Below are 12,031 nucleotides of genomic sequence, written 5' to 3'. Positions count from 1 at the left end.
TGTCTGTCGCACCGGGAACGTGTGCGGGACACTGCTCTCGGGCTGCTCTTCGCGCGCGCGCGCGGCTCTCACCCTCCTCGGGACGCTTGCCCCTCGACCCCCTACCCCTGCCCAGCCCGAGGCGCTTGGGCCGCCTTCTCCGGAGGCCCCCAGGGTATTTTCCCTTGGCGACCTGCGCTGTGAAGGAAGGAGGGAATTCAGAGAAGAGACACGAGAGGGGCTTCCCTCGGAGGGGGTGCCAAAGCGCGGGCCTTCGCTCCGCCGGGGCGCAGGGGGAGCGCCAACAGGCAGAGTTGGAAACTTTTCCCCCACGTGGTGCCACAGTGCGTGACCGAGTGACCCCGCGACCGGGTGACCCCCGGCCCTCCCCCCAGTATTCCAGCGGGGGCCTTGGGACACACGGGCGGCTCCGGATCCGAGAGCGCGAGGCCAAGCGGCCGGGGGGGCCGAACTTGAACCTCCGCGGCGGCCGCGGGCGAGGGGGCGGGGCTGGAGTGGCCGGGACGGCCCCCACCCCAGAACCCGTGACGCTCGCAAACCACAGTCCCTACCACCGCGGGCTGCCTTTACTTTTTGGGAGTGGGACTTCCCTGCTTTCCCCACCGCAGCCCCTCCTCCCGCCGCAATGTAGCTGATGCTTATAAAAAGTTGTGTTACAGAGCTGAAAACAGCTCAGAATCGATTAACCAAAGCGACCAGCCTCTCTGGGTAAAATAGCTGTGCGTTTTTCAGGGCACTCGAATTGATCTATAACGGGTAAGAAAGACAGCGACAGCCCTCTCTCACCAGCCTCTTAGACACTCTCCCACTTTCTGTCCAGGCACATAAACACCATGGCACATCACAGCCTCCTCTCCTCCCCCCGCCCCCGCCCCCAGTAGCCCACACTTGGGGAGGAAGAAAAGGAAAATAAACTGACTTTATTAATTACTCACAATGGGCCAGGCACCGTATTAGAACGCTTTGTATGTGATTTTTTTTTTCCTCTTTAGAATTCAAGTATGCACTTTTTATTAGTACTACTGGAAGGAGGTGGTAGAGAAAACAGTAAGGATGTGTTTTCTCTCACAATCTGACGTACATAAGATTGATTGACTGTTCTATTTTTTCTTTAATTAATTAGGGCTTGCCAGATAGACCAGGCACGGTTGTAGGTGCGGAGAATACAGTGATATACAAAACAGAGAAGGTCTTGCCTCGTGAATCATATTCTAACACACGAGACTCGCTCTTCTAACACTTTCTGACATTTTCATGGTTTATCTCTTCCCTTGTTTTAAGTCATACTTCTTCAGCTTCCTCGTTTCTGATCCCAGGTCTGGATCTTTATGAATTTGAATGAGGAGATGGGGAAGGGGGACAGTGGGAGGCAAGTTGTCAAGAGCAGAAGGGAGCACCCAGTGGACTGTGAGTAAAAAGATGAGCTTTATGACTGTCCAAGGAGCAAACCATTTGACCTTAGGCAAGACTTTTAAATGACTAATTTTCTCATCTGCAAATCAAAGAGGTTCAATTAAGTGTTCAAAAAGTTCTCTTTCAGGTCTACCAGTGGCCTTCTCAGAAGTTGACTCAAGTTGATAGTGTGCTTTATTTATTGAGAATAATGACTGATATATGGGATCAGATTAAATTTATTAGGAACACAGTGCCGCCTTCCAAAATTACCTACCTAAGCAGACAGAGCCTTCTGCCCCTGGAGCAATTAGCTAAATCATTGCTTCTGTACACAGCGTACCTATGTTAGTCTAGGATGCTGTTTCTGAGCTCATCCTACAGAATCAAGGCAAGTTCTCCGTAATGTAAAGCCAGGATCTGGGCCCAGTTGTAGGGTTTTAGGGATGTGAAAATTGTTTTAGATACTGATACGATTCCAGCAAAACCAGGAACTAGCAGTGTCATTACTGTCACTTTTCCACAACTTTGGGGATTGGGTTGAGGATGGTATGAAATTGGCAAATATAATAAAAGGTATTATATTAGTGACTTTCTAGAGTAGCCCTTGGCAGTCCTATCTTTAAAGAGTAATATCTGGTAGGAAAAAAATGGATGGTAATACACTGCATCCAAGAACCTTGCCTCTGGCAAGAGTAATTTGCAAACGCATTTTGGGATAATGTTTAAGTGATTTTTTTCAGGATCCAAGTGTAATACTCACTAGAATTAGTAATGCTTTTTGGGTTTCATTATTTCTTTCATCAGAGAATTAAAATTGTTTATGGAGCATGTTGCCATATTTGTTTCTCATTATTCATTTTATCTATGTTTTAATTGCTAATGATTAATAACTACCATATAATAAGAGAAGCATTTATTGTGTTTCAGGCACTGTTTTAAGTGCATTAAAATTATATCTCACTTAATTCTAACATATTTTGAGAAAAGTTTTATTATACCTGTTTTACAGTTGAGTAAACTGAAGCTTAACATTAAGCATATTGTTCAAGGTGTCATAGCTGTTTAGTGGTAAGGTGAATTTGATCCGACTCCACAACCTTTACTCTTAATGATTATGCTGAAATGCCTTCCTTAGAATGATTCCTTAAGAAGTCGAATACTATGTATATAGTACAACCACTTGAAAAACTGGCAATATCTACTAAAGTGAGACATATGAAAATCCTGTGGCACAGCGATTTCACTCTTAAGAGTGTATACCAATGTCAAATATTTATCAAAAGACATATTGAACTACTCAGAACAACTCTATTTGTAATAATTCCCAAACTGGAAACAACTCAAATGTTCATCAATAGTAAAATGGAAAAATAATTGGTTGTGTATTCATACAACAGAACACACTTTACCACACTAAGAACGAATAATCTGCTTCCAAAAGCAGTAACATATATGAATCTCATAAATATGCTAAGTGAAAGAAGTGAGACATACAAGAGTATGCATTGCAGGACTCCATTTATATAAAGCACAAAGTTAGACAAAACTCATTTGTACTATAAAAGTCAGGATAGTGGTTACCCTTAATAACTAGGAATGGTCGTGACCCTCCTGGGCAACTTGGTGAGACCTCATCTCTACAATAAATAAAAAAATTAGCCAGTCGTGGTAGTGTGCATCTGTAGTTCCAGCTACTTGGAAGGCTGAGGCGGAAGGATCACTGGAGCCCAGCAGGTCAAGGCTGCAGTGACCAGGAGCGGCCACTGCACTCCAGTCTGGGTGATAGAGTTAGCCTCCAACTCAAAAAAATAAAATAAATAAATAAATAAGCCGGGCTCAGTGACTCAGCCTGCAATCCCGCGCCTTTGGGAGGCCGAAGTGAGTGGATTGCCTGAGCCCACGGGTTCGAGACCCGCCTGGGCAGCGAGACCTCATCTCTACAATAAATCAAAAAATCAGCCGGGCGTGGTAGCGCATGCCTGTAATTCCGGCTACTCGGAAGGCTGAGGCGGAAGGATCGCCAGAGCCCAGCAGGTTGAGGCTGCGGTTGCCAGGAGCGGCCACTGCACTCCAGTCTGGGTGACAGAGTGAGACTCCAACTCAAAAATAATAATAATAATAATAAATAAATAAATAAAAAATAACTAGGAATGGGCACAAGTAGGGTTTCTGGGGAACCAGTCGTGATCTGTTTCTTGAGCTGGGTGCTGGTGTATTCAGTTTGTGAAAATTAATTGAGCTGTACTATTATGATATATGCATCTCTGTGTATGTATGTTATACTTCAATTAAAAATTCTAAATGCTGTGTCTATATAAATGAATGAGGGTGTTTTTGTATGTATATATGAGTACCTATAAAAAATTTTTTTCAAGTATTAATGACACTATCCAAATGCTCATCAACAGTAAAATTCATAAATAAGCTGTGGTTTATTCATGGCATAGTAAACCAAAATAAAGCACAGCATATTATCAGATTTCTTACTGGGTAGAATGACAGACAAAGCTTAAACTTGAAATGGGCAGTATGAATGAGCTCATAATTCATATTAACAAAAGCTTAGGTGAATTATTTGCCCAAAAGATTATAGTTGATAAATAGTAGAGCTAAAGAAATAATTCTAAAAGAGGTTGCTTGTTTAGTAAGGAGAACAATCAAGTGGTTCTGGAATACACAAAGGAAAAAACTTACATCTGTGTTCAGGAATAAGCTACTTAACCCAGGAGAGCCTCTTCAGTTGTGCTATTTTTTTATTTGAATCCATGATTAATACTCAAACTACATCTTCAACATTCAACCTTGACTAGCCAGAGAATACTATTATACCTCAGTGACTGAAGTGAACCCTGAGCCTTACACTACTAAAAGCTATTTTTCGTACCAGACTTTCTAAATTACTAAAAATTTTATATCCCTCTGTCTTGCACTTTGCACTCTGCCAACATGGCAATTATTAGCACATCATTCTTGATATTACATGCTGGCATATAATATTTGGATTTAATTTATTAGGAAAATTGATTTTTAACTCAATGCAGCTAAGGTTTATGTTTTGGTCGTTTATAATTTTCAGTTTGTGTGTGTGTGTGTGTGTGTGTGTGTGTGCGTGCGCGTGCGCATGTGCATGCATGCGCACGCACGTGCGACCTGACACCAGGGTAGAACTGAGGTGGCTAATGAAGCTATCTCTAAGTCATTTCCAAATGATCAAATAAAGACACTAACACAGGTAACGTCCCTTCTTTAACCCCCATAAGTTGTTGTTAATAATAACTATTACTGGAGAGAAGTGATAACTTGCATTAACTGACAGGCAAGCCCATCAGCAATAATGTGGTTGTAACTTTGCCCTAATTATCACCTGCTGTTTTAATTTTTTTCACATTGGAAGTTGTTTTTCAAAATGTCATTTTAATGTTAAAAAGGAGGAGGAGGAGATGTGTAGTTCAATTTGCTAAATGCTGTGTCTCCATCCATAATATTGTACAATAAACTCAATCATCTCTGCAGGTGTCTCTGATGAGTGACATATCGATCAACCCATATTCTTCAGACCCTGCCATATGAAGTCAACGAAAGATACCTGCTGGTGACCAAATGATGCTTATGTAAAAGGATGGGCAAATTTAATAAGCTTTAGATTTTCAAAGAAACCATCCAGTATTTCTATCCCTTCTGAGGGCAATGTTCTCTATTTGAAGTTTCGCTTGACATGATCAGATGGGAAAATTGATGGGTAGTCATAAGAAAAAACTTTAAATGATTCTTTAAAGCGATACCAGTGAGAGATCTCAGTATTTATTACTGATCATGAGCCTGGGAATCAATTTTTCCAATGGATTTGGTAGATTACTTGTGATAAATTGTAATTTTTATTTTCACTTGAAGCAAGTATCAATCTAAAATGATAAAGTAACATCCTGACTGAAGAAATTATCAACCCTTTGAAATTATGTAAAAAAATTAAATTATAGCCCAGACCTAATTGCAAGCTCCTATTTACAAAACCTAGTATAGTAATTATTTTATATTTCTGCTGTGTTCAAAGCCATTCACAGTCTTGTCCCAGTAACCTTATCAACCTGCTTGATTGCAGCATATATATTTCCTCCTTCCCAGGTTATCTCTTTCCCAGAACCCTCCACACGCTTGCCCATGCTGGTCCATCATCCCAGAATCTCCTTTCCTGCCATCTGGACTTACTGTATTCCCACTCATCTATCAAGACCAATTTAGACAGAAAAGCCAACTCATCCAGAAAGCTAGCTAACTCTAGATACAACTTGCATTCAAAATTAACAGCTTCTTCTCTGCTTATATGGCACTTTAATTTATGTATCTTTAGTGTATTATTAAATATTTCAAAATAATCTAATGAACAATCATGCATTCTCCCAGTAGCTTAAGAAATAAAACATTTTCAAAATTCTTGAACCCTCCTAGGTACCTACTCCCCATCTTTCCTTCCCTCAGGGGATCAAAATTTTGTTTTCTTTCTCTACTCCCCATCTTTCCTTCCCTCAGGGGATCAAAATCCTTATTTACATGTTTATCAGTCCCTGCATTTTTTTTTTTTTTTTTTTTTGAGTTGGAGTCTCATTCTGTCACCCAGACTGGAGTGCAGTGACACGCTCCCGGCCACCACAGCCTCGACCTGCTGGGCTCCGGCTATCCTCCCACCTCAGCCTTCCAAGTAGCTGGAACTACAGGTGCGCGCTACCACGACTAGCTAATTTTTTGATTTATTGTAGAGATGAAGTCTCGCCAAGTTGCCCAAGCGGTTCTCAAACCCGCAGACTCAGGCAATCCACTCACCTCAGCTTCTCAGGGCGTGGGATTACAGGCTGAGCCACTGAGCCCAGCTTTGTCCCTGCATTCTTTATATTTTACCACATATGGAAGTATCCCTAAGCAATATATGTTTTAAAATCTATGTATATGATACCAATCTATATTTATTCTGCTAAAACTTTTTACATTCAATGTTTTATTTGTAAAAGTAGTTGATGTTGACACATATAGTTCTTGTGCATTTATTTTCACTGTTTTCTAGTATTCTATCATATGGATATTCCACAACATATTTATTTTTATCTTGTCAACAGATAAAGTTTGCTTACTTCTTTCTGTTATTATAGATAACAAGGAGACATGCTTCTCCCCTTGTTTATACTGCTGTTATAAGACTTACAACAACATTCTCTTATTTTGTTATTATATGCATATTCTGTGACTTCTCTCTGTCACTTGATAAATTCTAGAGGATAAGGACAGGGAAGACAATGGCAAATGCTCAATAAATATTTTGTAACTTATCCTTTCTATATTTGAGTTTGGGTTTTATAGACTCAGGCTGTTGTATTTTATAGTACAGATGAAGACTTGAATCTTTGGACTTTCTGGTTCAGAAACCCTTTAAAAAAAAGCCTGAAGGAATTCATACTTTGTATCAAAATGGGCTCCTACCAAGCATGTGTCCTAAAAGTGAGTTGGTAGTATTTTTTAGTTCCTTAATATCCCTATCAATTTTGAAACACAGTAGATGTTTCTCCATAAAATTATGAATATTTGGAGTGTATAAATGCGATATTAAAATGTTTTGGTTGGCCAGATGCGGTGACTCAAGCCTGTAATCCCAGCACTTTGGGAGGCCAAGGTAAGAGGATTGCCTGAGCCCATGGGTTACAGAACAACCTGGGCAACTTGGCAAGACCACCTCTCTACAATAAATCAAAAATTAGTGCACACCTGTAGTTCTGGCTACTTGGAAGGCTGAAGTGGAAGACTTGCCTGAGCGCAGCAGGTCAACGCTGGGGTGGTCGTGAGCGTGCCACTGCACTCCAGCTTGGGCAACGGAGCGAGACTCCAACTTAAAAAAAAAAATGTTTTGGTTGTACCTGTTTGTGCTTTAGCTTTGTATTTAAACAAACAAAAAAGAAAATAAACTTGAAAATTATTTGTCATCATAAAAATAAAACTAGAAAACTTTAAATATATGTCATCAGGCCAAAAAAAATTAAAAAGATAAATTCAGAGATTTAATTTATCTGCAAGTGGCATAATTCTTTTGAAGGATCCTAAAAAGAGGAAACGACATCTTCATCTGTGATGAAAATTTATTGACTTTCAAAACAAACCCTTTGTTGTATAAACTATCCAAGAAAAACATTGCCCGGTTTCTAGATGGACTCATATTATCAAAAAGTTTCATGAAATAGTTAAATGGAAGAATAATTGATAAGAAAATAGCTATCTCTCTCTTCTTCCATATTACAACTAATCTTGGAAAATTGCACTGTCTTAAATAGACAACCTTCTACTAATTATATATTCACCTGGTATCCATTTCAACAAATGAAATTTCTATCAGCACATATTAATTGACATAATTACTGAAACACCAAAATCAGATTAGCCACCGTAGCTAAAAGAAAAAAAAGAAAAGAAACCCTTGCTCCAGCAAATTGTGAAAGTGTTCTAAAAAAGGCTCAAAAAGGTTGTTCAACTTGTAGATAGTTTTAAATAAAGCTAATAAAACATGGCTATTTATTTCATTATTCACTCATGAGACAATTCCAGGTTCTTAACAGAGTATTTTTGGCTGTATTGCAGCTTAAAAGTCAAGCTTTCTAATACTCTACACTTTGTTGATTGTTCCTGTAATCTCCGTGATACATGTTTTAGTGACACAGGCACTCCTGTTCTAAGAAAAATTGTATCCACTATTATTTATATTTTCATGATTAACAATCATACAGTTATCCTAGAAGCACAATGGCAGCAACAATGACATCACTGTATTTGCAAAAAACTTTTCACATTCCTGGCTTTTTTTCCTAAAACACTGACATCATAATAAAACATTGTTCTCCCTGCTTTGGATTCAAATTGCTTGATAAACGAGAGAAATATAAAGATAACAAAAAAAGACATATGTTAGTACAATTCAGCAAGGCAAAAAATGTCTTTGCTAACTCTTCTTAATTTCTATTGCTTGATTATATGAAATCTATTGTTTTATTATCTTATTTCCTCATTTCCTATGCCAGATTGTTCTTGCCACTTAAAATGTAATCTGTTGCACAATTCACTTGCTCTGTTTTAGTTACCGTGCTATTATTAGAATACCTTTGCTTTCCAGGATTTTTTTAAATCAAAGTTCATTAGCATTCTTCATCACCATTATGATTATTGTCATTATTATTTATTTTTGCTCTTCTCTGCAAAAATGTTTTCTCTTTATTGCAACATTTGGTTTGTTCTCCCTATCATTTAATAACTAGTCCCACACATTGGTATAGAACTCTGCTTTTGTTGAAAATTAACTCCGATAACTGTGAGAACATGAAAAAACAAATATAGATATATTGTGCTATAATTCTTCATTATAAAAACAGAAGCATGCTCAGATTATTTGCTACTCTCACTTATCACATTAAATCATCACTTTGTGATCTGTAAAATCTATTACAAACCTTTGTTTCTTTCATGTTATTGATTACTAATTGTGTTTCCTGTTAATAATGTCTGAATTTTATCTTACAGAAATATAGTGAAATTACAACCAAATACATAATAGGAAGGTTGGAAAAGAAGAAATAAAGGGAAATTATAGCTCACCATTTAAAAAGATGTTCTTAAAGTTTCCCTTATAATTGATACATGAATGTCTATTATTATTATTATTATTATTATTGAGTTAGAGTTCCTCTCTGTCATCCAGGTTGGAGGACCCTAGCATCGATGTGCTGGGCTCCAGCGATCCTTCCGCCTCAGGTCTCCAAGTAGCTGGAACTACAGGCACGGGCTAACACGTTTGGCTAATGTTTTTGATTTATGATAGAGACAAGGTCTCACCATGTTGGTCAGGCTGGTCTCGAACCCGTGGGCTCAGACAATCCATTTGTCTCGCCCCCCAAAGTGCTGGGATTATAGGCTTGAGTCACTGCGCCCAGCCTGAATGCCCATTATTTTTAAGCTCCAGGTCTTATCTCATACTATGGAGAAACTGAAAAGACAAAAACACCTAACAAAAGTTTACTTTTCTTGATTCTGCATGTTAGTCATCCCCAAACCCTCCACTCCATACTGCTTAAAATGCTAACAACATGTCACTTTACCTTCTGACTACTTTAGCACCTCCATCACAGACACACACACACACACACACACACACACACACACTTCAGGGTTTGTTTGTGGTCAAGTCCAAACTGACCAATTCTTTCCTCCATTCTGGCAGAGACTTGTTAATTATCCCAATTCACCTTTGTAGTGGGCAATCAAATAATGGTAACCTTGCAACCATCATTGATTATGGATGCCAAGATTTGGGGGAAACAATATTAACAAAGTCTCAAGTGTCACTCCCAAGTTTACTTATTAATTTCTTTTGAGACAAAGTCTTGCTCTGTCACCCAGGCAAGAGTGTGATGGTATGATCATAGCTCACTGCAACCTCAAACTCCTGGTCTCAAGGGATCCTCCTGCTTTGGCCTTTTAAATAGATAGGACTACAAGTATACACCACCATGACCGGATAATTTTTTTGCTGTTGTTGTAGAGATGGGGTCTCACTATGTTGCCCAGACTGGTCTTGAACTCCAGACCTCAAGCCATCCTTTCACCTCAGCTTTCCACTCTTGGAATTACAGGCATTAGCCAGCCCTCCCAGCCTCACTGATTACTTTTAAGGGGACATGGTACTTCAATTTTACAGATTTGGCATATACCAACTTAACTTAATGCTCGAAATACCATCACCGATGACAACATCACATACCTCTGGATGTTATACACTGTAAAGGACATGACAATACCTATGTAATATTCCTTCCAAAAATATTTAACATAAATCTAATCATCAGGACACAGTCAGACAAATCCACATTGAGGGGTATTCTGCAAAACAACTGGCCTAAATTTTTCAAAAATGTCAATACCATGAAAGACAAGCAAAAAAAACCCAGAAAGAAATTGTAGCTCAAGGGAGGGAAAAGAGATAGAAAAATTGAATGCAACAAATAATCCTTGATTGGACCCTGGAATATTAAAAAAGATCCCACTACAGATGGCATTATTGGAACAAAGTATTGGGTCAACTGGAAAAATTTGGTTATGCAGAAGAATGTCCCTTTTATTAGGAGATATATGCTGTAGTATTTAGGGATAAAATATGATGTCTGCAATAAATTCTCAAATGGTTCAGCAATGCCTATATATTAAAGAAGGGAGTAGAGAATGAGAAAGAGAGAGCAAATGTGGCAAAATGTTAGCAATTGGTAAATCTAAGTGGAGAGTACAAGACTCTTTATTGTATTATACCTGCAACTTTCCTGAAGGTTTGAAATGTTACAAAGTAAAAGACTTGGGAAAACTTACTAAGCCCAAGCTTTGCGAGTTGTTTGTTTGTTTGTTTGTTTTTGAGTCAGAGTCTCACTTTATCACCCAGGCTGGAGTGCAGTGGCATGCTCACGGCCACCCCAGCGTCAACCTGCTGGGTTCAGGCAGTCCTTCCACCTCAACCTTCCAAGCAGCTGGAACTACAGGCACGCGCTACCACGCCCAGCTAATTTTTTTATTTATTGTACAGACGAGGTCTTGCCAATTGCCCTGGCTGATCTCGAACTCACGGGCTCAACCAACCCACTTGCCTCGGCCTCCCAAAGTGCTGGGATTACAGGTTGAGCCACTAAGCCCGGCCTGCTTTGCTTTTTAGGAAAATAAGTCCTGGAGTTAAATACATTAAACCAAAGATATTAGAGATACTTACGAATAAATAAACAGAAGCCCAGCAGATATGGTGCTTTGCCCAATGTTGCATAATTACATAGAGTGATAGGGTTGGACTTAGGAAAGAAGTCAGGAGTCCTGTGGGGTTTTTCTTTGTTTGTTTGTTTTTTAGAGACAGGGTCTTACTCTGTCCCCCAGGATGGAGTGCAGTGGTATAATTATAACTCAAGTGATCCTCCTGCCTCAGCCTCCTGAGTAGCTGGGATCACAGGTATGAGCCACTGCACCAGCTACTTTGGTTTAATAAAAAGTTGGTGGTTGTTGTTTTCATGAATTGATTGTTGCCCAATACACCTGTATTTTTCTAACAATCCTCTGTGAAAAATGAGATTACAGAGCAGAAACTTACATGGCTCCAAAACTTGAAGCAGATTAACTAAAGACAAACATATAATAGGAAATTATCATAGAAAGAAAGCAAAAATTGTATTTCCTTATGTAAAAGTAACAGGACAGAAATACAGATTAAGCTCCATCAATTACAAAGAAATGATTTTTCGTTTTTAATTTTAAATGAATTTTTTAATTACAGGTTTTGAGATATATTTCACTACTTAATGTAATTTCAAATTATCAGAAAATTAGTTAAAGTCTGGCCTAAAAGCCTTTACCTATCAGTCTGTTTAATATAATCTATGATTTTTAATTTCAAGCACCTCAAACATTCTGGAGATGCAGATGTTCTTTAAGTATTCTCACCCTAGTTTCTGACTTGATGAACAGAATGCCCAGGAATGGGTTTCTGTGTTGTTGTTGAATACATATTGAAACCCAAGCCTCTCACCCTACTAAACCCTTTATCACATGCATGTCTGTCATTAGCAAGGAGACTCTGGACTTC

Source organism: Carlito syrichta, unplaced genomic scaffold (assembly GCF_000164805.1).
Source record: "Carlito syrichta isolate Samal-C Ts95f unplaced genomic scaffold, Tarsius_syrichta-2.0.1 Scaffold305661, whole genome shotgun sequence".
Lineage (NCBI taxonomy): Eukaryota > Metazoa > Chordata > Mammalia > Primates > Tarsiidae > Carlito > Carlito syrichta.
Note: the sequence above shows the minus strand (reverse complement) of the source record.